The sequence below is a fragment of the Sturnira hondurensis genome, unplaced genomic scaffold (assembly GCF_014824575.4).
Source record: "Sturnira hondurensis isolate 20B ecotype Veracruz unplaced genomic scaffold, ASM1482457v3 Scaffold0000880, whole genome shotgun sequence".
NCBI lineage: Eukaryota > Metazoa > Chordata > Mammalia > Chiroptera > Phyllostomidae > Sturnira > Sturnira hondurensis.
This window is the reverse complement of record NW_028073511.1, coordinates 10,673,002-10,695,518: the sequence shown is the minus strand read 5'-3', so window position 1 is coordinate 10,695,518 and position 22,517 is coordinate 10,673,002.

Sequence of the window (22,517 nt, the reverse complement as noted above, 5' to 3'; positions counted from 1 at the left end):
CTCAAAAAAAAAAAAAAAGTAATAATACCTCGGCATCGTGGACTAGTCCCGGAAAGGTAGTTGACATGTTGGGTTTCTCCGAAAGCTTACGATGCAGTTTCCCCCTCCAAAAAAAGAATCGGGAAAAAAAATCCAAACTTCTTGTATTTTCCAATTTTTTTTTAAGGAAAAAAATAGTCTATAGATAGAGATCTAAATCGCAATGGCTTTGCCCGGATCAGCTAGCTCCTTGCCTCTACCCACTTAAAAACCTGTAGGAACAAAATTTTCCCTCTGCACAAAAGCAGCTCCCTGGAACAGATTTTGTACTTGCTGAGTATTTCTTTGGCTGATGTCGTAGGTCCCTTGGTAATATAGAAGTTTTGAAAATTAAGCATCAGCACTGAGAACTGGGAGGACAATAGGCAGAAGAGATTTATCCCAGGAGACAAGGAATAAATATTGTATCTTCGCCTAATAAGGAACTGGAGGTTCTTTCAACATTTTTATCCATTTTTTCCAACCTTTATCATGCTTTTCTATACCGACTGAGGTGGGGACTCATCTCTGCAGAGAGAATTTGCACACATTTTATTGCGAAGATAAAGATCTAGCCCCAATATGCGTATGTTGAAAATAGAAATATATATTAATTAAAGCTTACTTTTACATAAGTAAGTGTTCATTCCTATTGGTTCCAGTCCCTGAATACTGAAAGCTGCTTTTTGCAACAAGCACACAAATCAATTTCATCCAGTTTGGGGTATCTGCCTTTACCCAACTGGAAGCAATACTGCTTCTTCCATATTTACATCGAATTTGGGTTCTTTTCCCTCTTTTGGGAGGCAACACCCGGCAATGGCTTACACTTTCTGCAGCTTTTAAAATAAATAACCATGATGGATAGTCCCAAGTTTCCATCATAAAGAAATGTTGCAACTGGCAATATATTTAAGAAAAAACACAAGAGAATAAAGACGCATGACAAGATTCTACATTTAGGTAAAACGTTGTCTTTCAATCCCCAACTCAACCCACTTTCCCAGTCTTTTGTTTTTCCCTTCCCTTTTGGAAACCGTGCTGGATGGGGGTGGGGTGGGCCATTTAGCAGTGGCACCAGGTATTTGAACACCATCACCCTCAAACAGCCCTTAAATGTTTGAAAGTTATATTTTACAAAGAGAGGGCAGGAAGGAAGGGAGCGCACACCTTTCTCTAGTTCTGCTGTGGGTTTCGCAACTTTCAAGCACTATCTCAGCTTTACTTCATGCAAAATTTGGCTTTCCCACACCAAGTGGTCTAGCACCTGGAGAGGGTATCAGTGGCTACATGCCGGCAATACTGAGGCTCTGAAAGTTCCTCTTTCCAAGCCTGTCAGCCTCACAAGGACCGTCTGGCCCTGTAGAGTCATCTCAAAGATCGAAGGGTAATTTCGTCTTAATTGCCATTTCATTTGGTTAGCTTTTAAGTGTTTAAGCTGAGAAGGTATCTTAATAATAAGCCGCAGGCAAACAGGCATGTGGCTTTTTTTTTTTTTTTTGGTTGGGGTTTGGGAGGGTTTATTAGGATCTGCTCATGCAGGCTAACTGGGGCTGTCACTCAGTACTCTCTGCTTTAAATAAATGGACAAAGGCACACGACAAGAATTGAAATGCACTGTCTGAAGCAGAGATCCGTGATGCTTCAGCCCTGCACAAGGGTCAGCAGCCAACACTTGCTCCCTTTTCCAAGGTGTGCAAGTACCGCCCCCCACCCATGTCTTGAAATTCCTAATTTTGGTCTAAGGGAGTCAGAAGACTGAGTGCCCAATGAAAAAGAAAAGAAAAAGTGCCCACTTTGATATTTAAGTAGGAGGAGTAAGATGAGAGCTGTTGGCACTAAGGACTGAATCCCAAAATGCTTGCAGCGAAGTCTTTTGTTTGCCAGGACTGGGTGAGGCCTCTATATTCCACNTTGCTTTATATAAATGGACAAAGGCACACGACAAGAATTGAAATGCACTGTCTGAAGCAGAGATTCGTGATGCTTCAGCCCTGCACAAGGGTCAGCAGCCAACACTTGCTCCCTTTTCCAAGGTGTGCAAGTACCGCCCCCCACCCACGTCTTGAAATTCCTAATTTTGGTCTAAGGGAGTCAGAAGACTGAGTGCCCAATGAAAAAGAAAAGAAAAAGTGCCCACTTTGATATTTAAGTAGGAGGAGTAAGATGAGAGCTGTTGGCACTAAGGACTGAATCCCAAAATGCTTGCAGCGAAGTCTTTTGTTTGCCAGGACTGGGTGAGGCCTCTATATTCCACCCACAGACGAAATAGATAATCCTCCATGGGAGCTCCCATGACCTTACTCTAGGAACCCCCACCCCTGCAAAAAAACAACCTCCCCCCCACCTCTAGAATAATGTGTAAGGCCCTCAGGTCATCTTGGGAATTGCCAGGCTTGCTTTTTTTTTTTTTTTTCGGATGATATTCCCAGTTAGTCCCAGTTAGTCCAACTCAAATAGAAAAGAATGGTTCCTTCCCAGACAAGCTGCAGACCCCTCCCCCAACTCCCCTACTGTCAGGTACATCTTTGTTGAAGGCGAAGGGACCATCTTTCCTGGGCTTAGGTCCAGGAGGCAGACGAAAATTCTCTCCCCTGGGAACAACCAGGAAACTCAGAAAGTCGTGGCCGCCTGCTCTGCCTGCCGTCCCAGCGCGTTTCCCCTGTGTGTCTGTCCCCGTCCAGGGGAAGATCCGCACACAGCCAAGAGCTTCTGATACTCTCGGTAACGAGCTCCGGCTGGAGCTGAAGACAGCCTAGGAGTGACCTCTGGTTGTCTGATCTGCCTGCATACTTCAGGACAGCACCAAAGAACCATTCTACTCTCTAGCTCCCCCCACAGCTTTCTGAGTAACTTCTCCATGCCAAGATAAAACGCATCCAGGGCTCCACTTACTGTGCTTCTTGAACCCCTGTGGAAGTAGAGAGAATTAAATATAAGGCAGAATAAGAAAAAAAAAACTTGTTTTCAGAGAAGATGAAGCAGGAAGGGTAGAGGACATCTTTTTAAATTTAGGGATCTACTTGGTCAGGGCACCACTTCTCTTTTGGGAAAGCTCTTCTGCTCCCACCCTGGTGTCCGGGCTTCCCATACCAGCATCTGAAATGTAAGGAAACTCCATTTGGCCAACTGCTTCCTCTCACCTAACCCCCCTCCACCCCCCACCAAAAGCTGCTTGTCCCTGAAAGAAAAGTTGGGGAAATCATCCGTGCCATATGCACAGACTGGTCAGCTCTCCCTTCCATCTGCTCCAGGGTTGCTTAGCGCGCCCCTTCTCTAAAGAAACGCATCGAGGCAGGTGTATGGCTTGGTGTCTGTGTCTGTGTGTGTGTGTGTGTGTGTGTAATGTGCGCGCACACAGGATTTGTCTGACAGTCTCCCCACAGTCTTCCCTTCCTATTTAATTAATAGTCCTGAGCAATTAATAAGTGGCATCCTGCTTGACCCAAAAGCTAATTTCTCTTTCTCTGCTTTCCTCCTTTCCCAGAGAGCAATTGGCCACACATTCTCCAGCGGGCGCGTAATTGAATTAACTGGCCTCCTTGAGCTGGAGACTGGTGACAATCGCCTGGGGCTCCCTCCCTCAGGAAACCAGAGTGAGCACCCCAGCCTAAGCCTCCGGCGGGTCTGGCTCCTGCCCCTTGGACAGAGCTCTTAAAAGCATGGGAGCCATCCTGCCAGCCCTGTACCCTAGAAGCCTGAGAAGGTCTCCCTTAGACCCCAGAACTTCTGTTCTGCCTTCTGATTCCATGTTCCACACTCCTGGACGAACTGTTCTACTGCAGCTGTTTTGGAATCTACAGACCAATATTTGTATTTATCATTATTGTTTTGGTTAGGATCCAGAGCTAGAGGAAAGAGTTTCTGAACTGTTTTCTACAGTTCAGATGCTGGTGTAGGAAGTTCAGGTGTCTTGAGCTTCTAGGCTGATATCGTGCAAACCCCAGGTTTTAACCAATCTAATTGTCAACGAAAGGGTCTGTCACCCATTGTGTGTTTGAGTTTGGGGGACAATTACCAGCAAACAAGTGCCAATCCCTAGTTCTGTATTTCTCTTCTTTCTCCTTATTCCTGCTTGGAATTTCATTTGCTTAATAAAATGAATTTATTTGTTTTATGTAGCCTGAATTGACATTGCCTACAAACCTGCTTGCATAAGGCTAAGCGGAGTAATTAAGGATTGTACTTATTTGGGAATTTTCAACCAAAAATATTTTCTTAAAACTTATTCATATACATGAATCAACCAGAATGCCCTCCTTCTTTTTCTCTTTTTTTCCTTCCTTCCTTCTTCCCTCTCTCCCACTTTTCCTTCCCATCTTCCTTCCCTTTTAGAGGACGGAAGAAATAAGTTTGAGTCCATTAAACTTATGCCTTAAGAGAGCACGTGTGTATATTACCTAAGAGGAAAATAGAGTGTGCTCTGCTTCGGCGAGGCATGCAGTTTTCTAACCCAGACGTGCATCTGCACAATAGGAGACAACTTTTATGGGTGCTTGGAGGGGAGAAGAGTGGAACTCTGAAGATCCAAAATAGTCTGCAGATGTTCTTTCCACAAAGCAACACGAGGAGTATAGATCTGAATATCAGTACTTACTCTTAAAGCTCCCAAGCCTCTGCCCTCCCACTGCTTATTTGGGATGCATGGAGAGAGCAAAGGTACCTTTAGAGAATTCCAAGAAAACCAATGACTGCTGTTTCCTCTCTTAATGGCGCTCTGGTTCTATCTACTCCCTGGAACCCTTCTACCACTTTGTGAATCTACTGGCCTCTGAGGCTCCCCCAAGAGCCAACCAAGGTCCTCTCCCAAGGGGACAGAATCTCACAGTCACTCAGGATTTTAATGACCTGGAAAGATCCTCATGTCCCAGAACCTACTCTGGTGTGCTTCCTCTAACTTCTTTCCGTGACTGCTGCTCAGGGTGGGTGGGTAGGGATGATGGATCCTTCAGGCAGTGGCAAGGCAAATATGTCGGGTCCATTACACAGCATCCCAATCCCCGGTTCGCTCATTTTTACTCATTAGGCAAGGTGGTGAGAAAAGAGTGCTTCAAATGCCAGGAACATTTTGAGCGGGACCCAGGAATCTAAAATTGACCCAGTTAAAAAAACAACACATTTGAAGAGAAAAGGCATGGCCACCTAGGTATTCATGCGCAGGCACCCGAGGTCAGACCTCCACCATTTCCAAATGAATTGCTTGCCTTTCTGACTTCTGTTAGCGCAAGCTGGTGCTGCCTCTAAGTGTCTTTCGGAAGGTCCCTCCCCCTCTCATTTCCAGTTGTGATTTGGATGAGTCCTCTATTTGCCTTCCTCTGGGCAATCCACTCCCACCCCCAAGCCCATTTCACCTTCGGCAACCCAAGGGCCACTTGGCTTAAACGTTACTTAATTGCAAATGAAAAATGGCATACCGTTTTAAAAAAGAGCTTTGGGACATTTAAGGGAAATTAACATTTCTGACGGACTCTCTAGTTATTTCACTCTAAGGGTTGCCATTGATTTTTTAAACTTCTTTATCTTTCTCCCTCCCCCCTCCTTTTCTGTTAAACCTCCTCCAGCACGACCCTACCCCGCCCTCTGGGCTGTTTGTGGAAAGCCTAACACGGATCTGTATTCCGCCTTAGCCTTGCTGCCGACAGGCAACACGGATTCCATAATCGTGCAGAGAAATGCATTTGCAAGCAATTAGAAAACCTTGTGAACGTATTAGTGGAAAATTAAATGGAAGAACTCTTTCGTCTGATGTCTTCTCTTTGATAACAGTGGAAATTGGAGCTAAGGCCCTCGTCTGAGAGGACAGACTCCTCGCCTGTCGGCAACAGCTGCGGAGTTGGACTCGGGCTTGGGGCAGACGCGCCCACCCTCTCCCCGGAGCCCTGACGCTAGCTGAGCCGCGTAGCCAGCCCTCTGGTGTCGGAGGGCGCTCACCACGGAGCCCAGGAGGGCGTGGCACTCTGATGGCCTCGCAGCCGGCTGTGCTCTCTGTGGCGCGAAGCCTACTGTTTGGCCAAGGCCTTGCTGTCCCAAGGGAAACTTGCCCCATTTAGCCAAGAAGCGCGTGCACTCCGAAAGGGCCGCCGTCTGTCCTTTCTCCCGTCCTTCGGTTGCCTATAGCGCACTAAAGGTTTTTGAAAATCCACTTGCCAGCATTCAGATCCTATATGCAACCTAGGTTTACTAAGCACTTTCACAAGTATTGGCTCATTTGCTCCTGACAACACTCCTCCTTACCACTCAAATAGGGAGGACCTGAGTAGTTATTATTCTTTTTATAGGTCCAAAATAACCGCAGAGTCACAGCAACAGCTAACGTTTGTTGACCGTTTATTAACATGCATCATCAGGTCCTGTTCCAGGCTCTTTACAAGCATTATATCATTTTATCTTTACAGAGATAAAACCCTACGAGGCATGTATTACCTGGCAGATGTAGTACGTATTAGTATTGGAGTTATTAGTGCAAATGAGGCACTGAAGCACCTGCGAAAGTGAGGCGCAAAGAAGTAGGAGTAATTGCCAAGGTCACAGGGGCTTTGAAATCAGTGGTCTGGGCTTCAAATTCATTATTTTTTCCCCTACACCTCCTGTCCTCTGCCGCTGCATATAACGTTTCCTCCTTTTATCCCATGCCTCCATTCCTCTCCAGGCATCTAACAAAAGACAAACTTGGAGACAAACCAGTTCAGGTTTCTTTTGTTTTAAGGGACTTTGCCTTGGGCAGAAGTTTTCTGGAGTCCCATGGCCGAAAATTCGGCCTCTCTCTTCTGGTGATGGACTATGTGCGTGGAGTTCCAGAGCTTATCCCCTTCCTCCTGGCCGGTCAGTCTCTGGCTCTATCCCCGGAGTCAGTGGCTCCAGCTCTCCCCTCATAAAGCCTGGGAGGCTGCAACACCCATGCACCTGGAGCCGGGCCTGCGCTCCAGTTTCCTGCACCCACGCTCCAGTGGGCTGGTGCCTGTGGCTTTGAAGATTCCGCAGCTGGTCTCTGTGACTCCATAGTAGCCAAGGTTGCCAATTGTTCTGTGATAGGGACGCTGGATCTGGAAGCACGGGGTCTGCACTTCAATCCTGATTCTACTGGAGAGAGTTAATTTTCTCACTTGTAGAGTGTTGTTGGCTGTTGTGAGGCTTAAGAGATTGTATACAGGTACACATACACCAACCTGGTTGAGAGGGAAGTGTTTACCAAGTGTTGAGTGTTTTCATTTGGAAGGAGGGTGTTGTTAAGGAGGGGACTGAAGAGAATCTTTATTAGCAGGGCATCCTTGCTTCCCTAGGGTCCATTTTCCCAGCCCTGGGACAGATGGCACCAAAGTAAATAAATAGGGCTGCGAGAGACTTCAAAGACCATAAGACCCCACACTTTGCTTCAGCAAAAGTATAAAATCACAGGACTAAGCAGGAGACAAGACCAGGGCTGGGACTAGAACTCTGGTGCTTGCACCCCCTGGGTTCAAAGCCTCTCATTTAGAGCCCAGGGAACAGGCAGCTTAGTTTCCTTTCTCCACTCAAGTTCCGTTTCCTATATGGCTAATGAATACTTGTTCTTGGCTTAATTAGCATTTTGGACTTCTAAATTTTTGAATTTCATTTTTTCCCCTCTAGCTTCCCTTCCTCCTCTCCCCCCANGTTGGCTGTTGTGAGGCTTAAGAGATTGTATACAGGTACACATACACCAACCTGGTTGAGAGGGAAGTGTTTACCAAGTGTTGAGTGTTTTCATTTGGAAGGAGGGTGTTGTTAAGGAGGGGACTGAAGAGAATCTTTATTAGCAGGGCATCCTTGCTTCCCTAGGGTCCATTTTCCTAGCCCTGGGACAGATGGCACCAAAGTAAATAAATAGGGCTGGGAGAGACTTCAAAGACCATAAGACCCCACACTTTGCTTCAGCAAAAGTATAAAATCACAGGACTAAGCAGGAGACAAGACCAGGGCTGGAACTAGAACTCTGGTGCTTGCACCCCCTGGGTTCAAAGCCTCTCATTTAGAGCCCAGGGAACAGGCAGCTTAGTTTCCTTTCTCCACTCAAGTTCCGTTTCCTATATGGCTAATGAATACTTGTTCTTGGCTTAATTAGCATTTTGGTCTTCTAAATTTTTGAATTTCATTTTTCCCCCTCTAGCTTCCCTTCCTCCTCTCCCCCCATTATTGTCTAGATTCCTCCCACCCCCAAGTCAGGTATACCTTCCTGGGATTCTGTTCTGATTTAATTCCCTCCCCTTTACCAAAGGTTTATCCCACTTTCACCTCAATACCCTGGGCATCTTCTCAGTGACATGGGGATGAGGGTGGGAGAGATGCTTCTTCAACTGCAATACTTTAAGTTCTGGTCATCTTGGTACATATCTCCCCCTTTACCTTCAAACCAACCCCCGTGGATTTGTACTGTTGCCAACCTCAAGCCCCTTTCAAGCTTTGTGGCAACCAGGTCCTCCAGTTACCTTTTTTGTTTGTTTGTTTTAACTAAAAGAGCTTTGTCTGCTCTACTGTCAATTACCTGAGCAGCCTCTGAGAGGTTCCATTTATTTTTCCATTGACCTTTTCTTCCTTATGTACTAGAACAATGCCTCGTCATTTTATTGATCTTAATCTCTGGTGCAACCTCCTTTTATTCTTCAACTTGGCTGTGCTAGTGTTTGCTTTTACACTTTCTTGGCATCATCAAGTAATCTCACCAATTCCTCCTCACTCTGTGCATGTTTAGACCTCACATCTGTCTTTGACTCACCCTTGAATAGTTTTGTTTTAAAACTAGTGGTCCATTCATATTTACCTTATTTCCTTTGTTTCCTTACTCTGTCTGCTGTCTGGAATGCCCAGGGACATTGTCCAGGGATTTGTATAAGTTCTGCTTTACTACACATCTTATACAACAGGACAGTCCATTAAAATTTTTCTCCGTCATTTTTTGGCAGTCCCTTTTCCCCAAATTAGTCCTGGTTATGGGCACCAGATGTGTACCAGAGAATTGCTAAGATGAATTTCTCACTTTTAAGTTCTCTTTGATGATGAACACTGCACATATTCTGCCATTGATCAGCTTTGTGGCTTCAGGCAAGTCACTTAACCACTCTGTTCTCCCTCACAGTCAGGTTGAATTAAATGGGGGTAAATATTATGAAATAACTTGTAACTGATAATGTTTTTAAATGGCTAGGTATGATGTATTTATTTCTGTAAGTTACCTTCCTGCTGGTGGGCCAAGCCTCCTCATTGGGTTTGTAACCCTAGTAGTGATGAAAAGTATTGCTTCTCTTCCACGGCCCATCCTTTTCAACACTAAATCCTGGTTTGTCTTCTGGCTTCATTGTAGACATTTCTATTGATTTCCACATCAGAAGACTGTGTTCTAGAAGTCTAGATTCAGAAGAGGATACCTTTTGCTCCAGCTTCTTCCAGGTGTCATGAAACCCTATAGGCACCCCCTGAATTCCCTCTGTCTCTCAGTGATCTATGCAAAAGATGGAGGTGGCAGTCCTGGAAATAGCCTATCACCTCTCCTGCCCTCAGGTAATCCTCTTTCCATCAGTCTCCTCTCCTGTTCTCAACCTCTTTCTCCGTCTTCACATAGAGAGTCTTTACTGAAGAAATAACCACAGAAAAGAAGACAACTCACTCTATTAACTCTTGGATTCTTTTCCCCTAGGTCTATTCTGACAACTTGGCTGGTAGTAGGTCATGCCATAGAAATGTCAATTTTAAAAAGTTGTATAAAGTGGGACAGAATGAGTCTATGCCTTGGTATCTTCAGGTGTAAAAATGACACCTTTCAAGACCCCCTTTTTGGAGACTGATTCTAGCATTGAGACTTCTCTCTAGTACAAGGCATTTAAATATATATAGCCTGTAGTGTATTAAATATGTACCATATATTAGAAATATTTGTAACGAAAGCAGACATTTTGATAAATAATACAGTGTCAGGTTCTCTGTATGATTGAACACTATCTACTTTTCATGTATTTATGCACCAGCAATTAAAGAGAATGGGTTCCTTTTGCTAGTCGAATACATTGAAACAGCATTTGTCTTTTAGGAGTGTATTCTAACCCAAATGCTGAAATTTAAATGGTGACAAAACTAAGCATATGTAGGTATTCTGTCCTGGTACATTCAGTTTTGACGTACAGGAGGAGGCTCTTCCATTAGTTGCCTGGACTCTTTAAGTGGAGGAGAAATAATAATGCATAATGTTAAGAGGCATCACTTAAGTGTACTTTTCATTGACAAACTCAAGTATGTCTCAAATTCAGTCAAAAGCAAAATTCAAAATTTTTGAGATGTAGAAATTGCATACCTTGACACTGCATTTGTTTATCATTGCCATGTAGATTGTGGTAGCCAAAATAATCCAAGATTTAAAGAGCTCTTGGTTTTCAAATTCTTCACTCTCATACTTTTCTTTTTTTAAAAAAATTAGCAAACTAAAATCACTCCAAAACCTATGTTTTTCCCTGAGAACCTGGATCCTACTCATATTTCCACAGTTAGATAATACCACTAGCTTATTAAGAAATAAGTAGAGAAAGTTTATTGTATTCCTCTCCAAGATAGCATATATAACATGAGATAGAGGCTATGTTATAACTCTTACCAGGTTGGGAAGAGTGCTGGTTAGGCAGCTTGGAATGACAGAGTTAATGTTCTTATGATACCATAAAGTATAATGTTAAGAAATGATTCCTTGACTGAACATTAAAAAATGCTAAAGGGCACAGAGATGTTTCACTTTCTGTATTGAACTGCTTATGCAACTCCACCCCACTGCAGAAAATTGGGCAAAGAGTTCTAATTGCAGAACTCTACTGTGAAACCAGTGTATTACCCAGTGGCAGAAGAGATAATAAAAGGAGAGACCAAAGAAAATCCAGAGCTCCTTCACCAGCAGTGAAACTCACAAAATCTTTTTGATTTCACTGAGAAATATCTTCACTCAATGTGAGTTTCTAGCAAATAGATATAATCAATTTCAGATGGTCTATAACTCTTCCGTCCTATGAGAAAATGTGGGTATTGCGCACTGTTGTTGACTGAGTTTGTTTCCTCATTTTTTTTTTACTGCAGCCTTAACCCCCAATGTAATTATACTTGCAAACAAAGCCTTTAAGGAGGTAATTAAGATGAGATGAGATCATAAGGGTGGGGACATAATCTAATAGGATGCTTGGCTTTACTGTTTGTTTTTTGATCTTTTTTTTAACTTCAGAGAGAGAGGAAGGGGTGGGGAGGGTAGAGCGGAAGAAACATCGTTTGGTTCCCTCCCCTAGGAGCCCCAAATAAGGGACTGAACATATAACCTAGGCATGTGCTCTGACCAGGCATTGAACCTACAAACCATGAACGTTTTGGTGTATGGGATATTGCTGCAACCAACTGACCCACACCAGCCAGGGTGGTGTATGTCCTTATGAGAAGAGAAAGAGACACCAGCAGTGTGTATCACAGAGGAAAAACCATGTGAGGACATAGCAGAAAGGTGGCCATCTGCAGGCCAAGAAGAGAGGCCTTTGGAGAAACCAAACCTGCTGTCACCTCAAGCGTCAACAACTGTAAGAAAATAAACTTCTGTTGTTTAAGCTCTAGTGTGTACTATTTTGTTATTGCAGCTCTAACAGACTGATATAAGCACTTTGAGAAAAAAAACGAAAAATAAAGCAAACAACAAAATGGCCCATTTCATCCAGATTTGGACTTGTGTTATCAGCTAGGCCATGGTGTTGCTACAGGGTGACCTGACACTTACAGTCAGGGCTTGGTGTTCTGTTGCCCACCACCTCACAAAACTTTAACAGTGCCACACCAATTATGAGAGATCAAGATGAAAATAAGACTACAACAGACTCATGTCTGAACACAGACAAAACATGAACATTGCCCAAACCTCAAAATACCGACATACTTTTCTCCTGTCTCTACTAAGTACAGCTTTAGCCTTCCCTCTCTATAAAAAGTTTATTGAGCTATCCAGTCATAAATTTCTCCTTTTTTTTCTGAGAGCACTTAATCCATTGTGAACCTGTGATTCTCTTACCATCCTTGAAATCACCCAACTGAAGTCCAAATCCTATAACCAGCCTTTCTTAGCATCTTCATTTATTGAAATGTTCCATGGCTTTCCATGATGGGCGTCCTTCAGTGCTGCAAGTTATGATTCCAAGTTCTTCAATTATAGGTATACATTTGGTGGTCTTTTGCTAAAAGACATTAGCAATTTGAAATGAAGCTTCTTGCCCTGGCTGGCATGGCTCTGTGGACTGAGACCTACCTGTGAACCAAAGGGTCAGGGGTTGGATTCCCACTCAGGGCACATGCCTGGGTTGAGGGCCAGGTTCCCAGTGGGGGGCATGCGAGAGACAACCAGACATTGATGTGTCCCTCCCTTCCCCTGTCTAAAAAGAAAATCTTAAAAAAAAATGAAATGAAGCTTTCTCAAACTAAGATGTATTGTAAATATAAACTACACACCTGATTTTCAAATATTCAGTATGGAAAAATAATGTAAATATTTCATAATTTCTATTAAATATGTTTATAACATTTTACATGTGTTGATTATATATTATTAGATGTAAAATCTTATGTTTTTAAAAATATTGATATTAGAAAATTTGAAATTACTTATATGGCTATGGTTTTATTTCTGTTGAACAACATCGGTTTATAATGTTCCATGAAAATTCTAACCATGAGCAGCTTAGTATCTTTTTCTTATAGAGGAGTTTATTGGTCAGATTAGGACATACTGTTCTGTGGTAATAATCAATTCAAAAATTTCTGTGATTTAACAACAAATGTTTATTTCTATCAAGCACCCAATCCTCTGTGGGTTTGGGCAACTCCCCAGGGCCATTTAGAGCCTCAAGGATTTATTGAGATCTTTATCTTTACACTAGCAGAAGATGAAGGTTGGGGAGGGGGCTGGATTGTCTTGGACAAGTAAATATGTCCTTTGTATCAGAAACACATTAGCCAGATCCAGTTATGTGTTTCTGCTTAACTGTAGCACAGGGAGAGAGTGAACTCTTCCCATATCCTCAGAAGAAAGGGAGAGTGAGACTTGAAGAACACTAAGACTATTTACCATAAGGGGAGAAATGTAAATACAAATGCAGGTTCTAGGTCTTAGTTTAACACAAAGGTATGACATTTGATATAAAAAAAGATCCTTACATTTTCCAATTTAGTTTCCATGATCTTTCCAAATGAGTGCAGTGGGTGATTACCCATAGTTCACAGTTTCTTATCTCTTTTTCTTATTCCAAAATGAACTTTAAAACAAACTTCGAACCTTGTTTTATACTAGTGTGTAATGGTTAAATAGAAAAGGAAAATGTCAAGATCATTGAGATTTTTAAGTTGGTTGATCAGGCTCTATATAGCTATATCTTCATCTGTTTCCATCTCTGTACTCACATATGTACATGTCTATTACTTTACTCAACAAGGTTTTGTAACAAAAATAGCAAATGTGATGCTGCAGATTTCATTAATTTGAACCTTAACATCTGCAGGAGGGACTCCTAAAATGCAAGCAAACTTGCCTTTCTTATCTTCAAAAGTCTCCTCTTAGCACCAGGTAAGTTTTTTGTAGTAAGCCCAGGGGAGGGAGGAGGGCCTGAGAAGTTTTCTCCACCGTTTTTGTGGCTGAGCTGAGAAAGCTTCTAGTATGACTAAGATTACCAGTGTAGATCAGTCGGTTAATTTGGGGAGGAGCAATCCTATGACTGTGTGTGCTGTCAGGAAGAGGGGAGACTCAGCACTTGGTCTCACTCTCGCACCCCCTCTTTCTCTCCTCTCCAGGGTCTGCACTGCCTTAGCCTAGACAGCCAGCCTCCAGCGCACAGCCAGAGAGAAAGGAGCTGTCCGTTCAGTACTAGGGCCACGTGCAACCTGCCCGCCAAAACACAAAGAACTGAAATATTAATTAAAAAGAAAGCCAATCTGCTCAATCCTCCGCCCGCAGGCAGGGTCTAAAGGAAAACTGCATATGCCTTTTCTTTCTCCTCAGTAAATCTTCACGTGGGCATTAAAATACCTAAAAGGATTAGTCATTAAATGCTTGTACATTTGGCTTTAATTCACAAGAAGCTGTATGTCACCGGGTTCCAGCAGAACTGCAGTTTAATCTAATTTGTAGTATTTGTGTAAATGCTTTATTTCTTTTGCTAGTTGTTCCAGAGGATAATATTAATATCCCAAGTGTCCAGAGGGAGAAGGTTAACACAGCAGCACAGAAATGAGCTGGATGCTGACTGATGTGTTAAAAAAAATCAAAGCTTCTTTTAAGGTAAAACACAAAAAAGAATAAATGGAAGGGTGGCTTTTCCTTCTCAAGCTGCATTTATTATTATTATTATTTATTTGATCTTAAGGTAATAAGGAAAATGTGTTTTGTGAAAAGGATTTTTGCACTTCAGTTGGGTAGGCTGTCCTTAATATCACATTCCTGTCTATATGAAAAGAGTGAAACTAGTTTTCAAAGCATTTAATTGCAGAATCATTCTTATTTTATTCTGAGGAGTGTCTGTTGTAGGATCAACGTCCAGTCCAGTTATATGAGCCATTCCTTCTACCACACCCCTTGCCAAGCACTTTGCCTTCCGCTGAACTAACTACTGGGGCACATATATTCTGTATTATGCATTTACATTTGGCCCTGATAACTTACTTTTTGGTTCTCCTACTTATTTTTGCACAAGGTTTTCATAACTTTCCTGGACATTAAGTCTCCAGGCTAAAAGGCATAAAAGCTTCAACACTTTAGAGACAGTGATTTTATTCATTAAACACATATTTATTGATTACCTGCTCTTTGTGATAGGTAATCAATAAATTACCTACTGCTGATTTTTACTCACAGTATATTTTCCGAAATTACTTTTGATTAAATATTTTGGACTCAACCTAAGTTAATGAAATAAATGCTTAATTTAGATTAATTCTTGCTATCTTTAGCCAGAATACAAGCTAATGCATTTATTTAAAATGCATTTTAAACAATCAAAGTTCATGTAAATTTTAGTAGACTTAATTTTAACAATACAATGAGATATTTGAATATGAAGTAAAAACTTGACTGCTTAAACTTATCTATTGGTGAAAAGTAGCCTCGCATTGGCAGTGTCCGTTTCAATCAAGGTTTATTTTTTCTTCCTGGCTTAGTCACTGATTTTCACACTCACAGCAAATCTCTTGGTCCCTGAGGCCTTTCTTTTGTTTGTTTTTACATTAGGCAGATATACTAGGGATCGTCAAGATTTATTCATGCTCCAGTCTTCTGTGAGTCTAACTGAATATCTTCAGCTTCTGAAATCTTCATTCCACATTTTATCATGATATGCATATGTAAGGTAAATGTTTTCTTTGAGTCATTTTTTATTGTTTTTAATACAGAGATAAATAATACGGAAATTTTAGTTAGCAACCAAAGCTGAAATCATCAGAATTATTTCAGCTTTTATTAATTATTCTTTTTTAAAAAGATTTTATTTATTTATCTTTAGAGGGGAAGGGAAGGAGAGAGGGAGAGAAATATCAATGTATGGTTGCCTCTGCCGAGGATGCACAATGTATCATGTGTCCCCTGCTGGGAACTGGCCTGCAACCCAGGCATGTGCCCTGACTGGGAATCAAACTGCAATCCTCTGGTTCGCAGGCCCGCACTCAATTCACTGAGCTACACCAGCCAGGGCTTATTAATTTTCTGATAATTTAAACTTTATTTGTAATTTTTATTCCTATCTCTTTTATTTCATACTATTACTGAATAACTAATCTTTGTCAAAAATAAGTGGTTATTATTGCTTTTTTAAAACTTCAACATAATAAATGATTACTATTAAATATTTTTTAAATCTTGAGGATATGTTTTTATTGATTTGAGAGAAAGAGAGAGAGACATTGATCACTTGCCTGTGTACTGTCAGGAACTGAGGTATGTGCCCTGAACCTGGTATTGAACTACAACCTTCTGGCTTATGGGCCAACTCACTGAACCACCTGGCCAGGACTGATTATTATTGCTTTTTGAATAGTCAGTCAGTGAGGGCCATGACTTGATTTATTTATCATTAAAGTTAGGTTTTAATTTGAAGAGACCAGTTATACAAAATTAAAATGATTCTGATACTCAGTGCTAGTTTTTACCTTCTTTAGATGTAAGTTTAACAAGTAGATTCTCAATAATTTATTCAAATTTGCACTAAACAATTAAATAACTAGTAAGCCCTTTTATATTTGTGTCCAATATTTTTTGACATGTAAATTTCCCTTTTTTATTTAAAATATACTCATGGTAGAAATTTTAAATGCAAACACAAAGCAAATATATAAAATAAAACATAATTGTGCCCTATAAGCTGAATGTTATCAGATACAATAATTTATTGTACATTACTTCAGATTTTTTCCCATGCATATAATATTTTTGTTTAAAATGGAGCAGTTTATAACAAGTACAGTATTACAACATTTTTTTCCACTTAACACATCTTTGGCCTCACTCTGTATCAATATATATAAAAATCTTACCTCATAAAAGTTTGTGCTATGTTTTACAAGGTGGATTTAAAAATTGCTTCACCTTCCTTATATCTTAATTTTTTCTATATTGCATCCAATATTTTATTAGATAATTAGGTAGGCATTAGAAAATGGCTAAAACATAATTTTCAGTATTTGGGGGAACTTACAACCCAGTGGGGAAGCAGTAACCACATATAGAAAAAGTTAATTAACAATATAAAACCAATTGTAATGAATGTGGGAACAAAAGGTAACATGAAGTGTGGCAGAGAGTGTAGTGGGGTTTTTTTGGCCTTAGAGAAGAGGAACATTCTACAACAACTCAGTCATAGCCTAGGCATTGATATGTTGCATTAACAATCCAGGTCTCAGTGTCGTAACACTTACTTACATTTTAACCTCTAACTCTTCTTTTTTTTTTAAAGATTTTATTTCTTTATCTTTAGAGGGGAAGGGAAGGAGAGAAGTGTCAATGTATGGTTGCCTCTCATGCATCCCCTGCTGGGAACTGGCCTGCAACCCAGGCATGTGCCCTGACTGGGAATCGAACCTCGATCATGTGGTTCACAGGCCCGAGCTCAATCCACTGAGCTATACCAACCAGGGCCCTCTAACTCTTCTTTACAGATAATTTTATTTTCCCATGATTATATTGGAACATGCTATCATTTTGTCCCTCATATATAGCTTTTTTTCCCCAAGAAACTCTCATGTTTTCTTTGCTCCGCAGAAGGAAATGATACTCTCATTCAAAGCATAAACCTGAACTTCCCACAGGGTGGTAACTGGATAAGAGAATTACATTAGGGCGGAAGTGTGGGTCATATTATATCAAACAAAAGGCATGAGTCTAGAGTCAAGTTTGGTAAATTTTGTTTGAATTTAATCATTTTCAGTCTAGCTCTATAATCTAAAGGCTTCCCTAAATAAGGGTAATCTTCTCATTACTGAGCAGTAACTTGAGTTTCTTTTGAAGTAATAAACTTGCAAATAGAGTACCACAGACTCAGAAATTAGACTTAATCTGGAACAAATTGAAGTTAATAAATTAAAATATATGAACCATAGAATTGATTTTACAAGATTAGACTTAAGAATTCTTTTTTTTTTTTAACAAGCACATCATTTCTAATGCACTGGTAATTCTAGGGAGAGAAAATTTGGGCGAGGAAATGATCTACAAGACTATTTAATATCATCTGTTGTCTACAAAAATGCATAGCATTTACATCTAATTTGTATTTTTAACGATATTTTGAGAAAGTTCTTGCTATGACAAATGCTTTTTTGCTAATATATTCTGTCTGTTACATTTGATATATATTTACAAACTCTGAAAAAAGAACTTAGGGTAACAGACAAATAATAACTTAAAAATACTTATTGTGTGATACATAGTAGTTTTTATTTTTTAAAAAAGTTTATTTACTTATTTTTAGAGAGAGGGAAAGGGAGGAAGAAAGAGGAGAGAAACATTAATGTGTGGTTGCCTCTTGCTCTCCCCCTACTGAAGTCCTGCCCCAAAACCCAGGCATATGCCCTGACTGGGAATTGAACTGGCAACTCTTTAGTTCACAGGCTGGCACTCAATCCACTGAGCCACACTAACCAAGGCTATAATAGTTTTTTAAAAATAACAGTTAAGCTGCAGTCTTAGATCTTAAATATGTGGTGTGTTCCCAGACTCAGTAAACATGTATACAGACTTAGGACCTGACTCCCAAAATATAATAATACACCACATGGTTCTTAAAACTTGTCCATAGATTATTTTTGATTTTATTGAATTTATTGGGGTGACATTGGTTAATAAAATTACATGGATTTCAGGTGTACATTCTATGACACATCATCTCCATGTTATATTGTGTGCTTTCCACCACAAGTCAAGTCTCCTTCCATCACCATTTATCCCCCATTTACGCTCTTTACCTCTTTCCACTCTCCTTGTGTACTTATTCTTGAATCTAGCTGACTTCAACTGAAGGGAAGGAGAAAGAAAGGGAGAGAAAAAAAGAACCTGTCTGATTCTTTTCAACCAGTAGAATGCTGTGAGAGTGATTGCGCATGAATTCCCAAACTGGAAAAGCTTCTGTCCTGTAGGCTAGGACACTTGCTTTTGAGCTTTTTATTTTTCTTGTTCATCCCAGGAATTTCTACAGTGTTCTAAAATCACTTAAAGTTGGGAAGAAACAAAGTGATTGCTAGAGTTTTGTCATATTCTCTATGCAAACTTTTAAAGTAGTTTAAGGAGGTCATTTCTCTTTTGTTTCTTTCTATTTTTGTACATTTGTGTCTCTATCTTTCTTCTGATGTTCTCCACTGGAGATTTTAAAGTCCCTAAGTCATCCTCATTCCAGGTAAAAGTGAACAAAAAATATGGCTTTCTTCACAAAGTTTACTACTACTACTACTACTTTTAAGCTACTCGGCCCAACAGCTGATCAGGCGGTGCCTACCATGGTGTTTGACTCCAACCTGCCTTTCTTGGAAAATACACACCTAACCTTGCCTTACTTGGTTCCCACAGAAATGCAGTTTTTAATGATAATTGCTTTTGGCACATCCTATATTCCATATATTGTCCTGATTCCTTTATATATGTTGTCTTATTCATCACCAAAATTCTATGAAGTAGTCATTATTGTTATCCATAATTCATAGATAAAAACAGTCTTATAGAGATTGTCGCTAGCTCAAGTGAATATATAGTAAGGGCAGGAGCCAGGATTTAAACCTGTCTTACTCCAGAGTCTGTGATTATCTGTGTTTCATTTTCTCAGTCTTGTTAAGCAATACACATACAAACACAGGCACACATTGCTACATCAATTATAAAAAACTACATGGAGATTCCTCAGAAAAGTAAAAATCAAACTACTGTATGATCCAGAAGTTTTATTTCTGTTATATATCCAAAGGAAATAAAACTACTCTCTCAAAGAGGTATCTGTAGTCCCATGTTCATTGTAACATTATTCATAATAGCCAGATATGGAAACAACCTAAATATTCATCGATGCACGAATGAGTAAAGAAAAGGTGGTGTATGTACACAATGAAATATCACTCAGTCTTTAAAGGAGAGGGAATTCTGCTATGTGGGACAACATGGATAAACTTGGAGGACTTTCTGATTAGGGAAGTGAACCAGACACAGCAAGATGGATACTGTATAATCTCACTTACTTTCTTTTCTTAAAAAAGAAAACAAAAGGAAAAAAAGGCAACCTCATAGTTACAGAGAGTAGAAGAGTGATTGCCAGTGACCAGTGGGGGGAGATACAGGGAGTTATGGTTTTATGGATACAGAGTTTCAGTTTTGCAAGATGAAAAGGGTTCTGGAAAAGGATGGTGGCTTTGGTTGCGCAACAATATGACTATACTTAATACCAGTGAACTGTACACTTAAAATGGTTAAGATACTAAATTTTATGTTATGTGTTTCTTACCACAATAAAAAATTGGAAAAAATTAAAGAAGATTGTGTGTTGCAGTGTATTTTGTTTCTTATTTCTGTAGTGGTTATCACTCAGCTTCTACCAAGCAGAGGATAATACCTCAGATGTGAAAGAAGAACAAGATGGCAAGAACATGGGTTGTTGAATGACCACACTGAACATACCTGCTCCACTGGTGTCAGCCACTTCTTATATGCACTGTAATGGGTGAGAGAAGTAAACTACTCTCTCACTGAAACCCTTGTGTCTTTAAATTTCTTTGGGCCCACAGCTTAGCCTCTAAAATAATCAAGTCAGTCTTCAAAGGTCAGCTCTAATCGCAAAAGAAGGAAGTCTAGAAAAATTAAATAATTAGTATACAATACTTATTTAATATGTAAATACTCATTTAATACTTATTTAATACTTAGTATATGATAATTATTTAGATCTGTCAGTCTTCATGTTCCGTGATTGCTCTATGGCACCACACTAGTTCAGAAACAACGGGAAGGGTCCTATAAGCAACAGTGAAATAGATTCAGAGCTCCTTGAAAACCAGATATCTGCCCTGGCTAGTGTGGCTGATTGGATTGAGCGCCAGCCTGAGGGTCATCAGTTCAGTTCCCAGGCAGGGTACATGCCTGTGTTGTAGGCCAGGTCCCCAGTAGTGGGTGCACAAGAGGCAACCACACATCAATGTTTCTCTCCCTCTTTTTCTCCTTCCCTTCCCCTCTCTAAAAATAAATAAATAACATAATTTTTTAAAAAGAGAAGAAAACCATACATCTATAGTTTAAAGGTGGAAGCTGTCTGGGAGCTTTTCCTTTACTCTAAGTTTAGACCCAGCAATATATTCTGTGAACTTTTTGTGTGCTAGGCACTTTGTTAATCACTGGGATTAAAAGATGGGTAAGATCCAGCCTCTGTCCTTGAACTACCATGTTTGTCAGTATTATTATGGGAGGAAAAAGAGTTCAGCATAGATGACATACATGGTGAGACTTTTATGAAGGGACTATTTATAGAGAAGTGGCTAAGGTTAAAAGAAAGAAGGATATTATGTTACCCAGGGAACACCAATTGGAAGAGGCCATAGAAAAAACAGCAGTATGAGATCGTTGCTAGGACTGAAGGGGAAAAAATCAAAGAAATAGTGTAATTAAAGACTGGTGATAACTGAGTCATATCATAGAAGGGGACTTTGAGAAGGATCTGAGGTCAAGGAGAGACATATCTTCTGCCAAACATATTGTATTATTATTGCCATCCACTGACAAATGCAAATGGTAAAACAAAAGGCTATGGAGTCCAAATGATAGTCTACAGGGTAAGTCTACTGGGTCAGGCACAGAGAATGGAACAGAAGGATGGAGAATAATCATTTTGATCCCAGAGGAAGCTAGCTGAGAATAACTAGCATGAAAATTTTACGGCCTATTTGGGAGGTAGGACTGGGGCAGTGACCACATGTATAGATAGATAGATAGAACACATTTTAGGAATGTATTTCAAGTCTATAAAATCTATACCCATGATCTAAAATCTACACTCATTACTGAATAGAAGAGGTAGGCAGGCTCTAGGTTTCCTAATGAGTCAATAGGTGGAAGTCATGGAGAAAGAAGCCAGTCAAGGTAAAGCTGCTCACTACTCATTTAGTTTAATTTTAGAGTGACCAGCTATTACTGTTTCACTCAGGTAATTCTGACTAGGAGACTGGACGCCATGTTTCCAATCTCCTAGTCAGAGTTTCACAGCATATTTCATAACTTCATATCTTACCTGCAAAGACCTACATTTCCATCATTCACAGAATGATGCACTAATCAGGATTCATTGTCACAAACGACTCCTGATTTTAGCTGATTATGCATCCTAAGTGGTTTAGTGAGTTACCAGAAGATTAGAGAACAGGCAAGACAAAAAAGTGTGAAGCTCTGGCATAAGTGGTGCCTTAGAAGCACTCTAGTAAGAGCGAGTCTGCTTCTATGGTCGTTGAGCACTAGAGGCTATCCTGGACATTGTTACTGTGTCCAGCACAGATCCTCTACCACGGCTGAGTTGTTTTTTTAGCCCCTCACCCAAGGCTGTGGTTATTGATTTAGAAAGAGAGGAAGGGAGGGAGGGAGGGGGAGAGAGAGAGAGAATCAGTTGTATCCCATAGGTATCCTGACTGGAAATCAAACCAGAAACTTAGGTATATGTGCTGACCGAGAATAGAACCCACAACCATTTTGGTGTAAGGGGTGAGCTTCAACCGCTGAGCCTCCCACCCAGGGCTTGAATTTTGTTTTCCCGGCTCTAGGAATCAAACCTGGAGCAGCTACCTCTGCCAAATCCTAGTTTGTGTGTCCTACTTAGCTGTGAGAGGCCACAAAATGCTCTTCCCCCAGGACACAGACCTGCAAAAGGCCTACAAAGCGAGGAATTTTTAAAATATAGAAATGAGCCCTGGCCTGTGTGGCTCAGCTGGTTGGAGTGTCATTCCGTGACCTAAGGGTTGCAGGTTCTATTTCTGCTCTGTGTGTA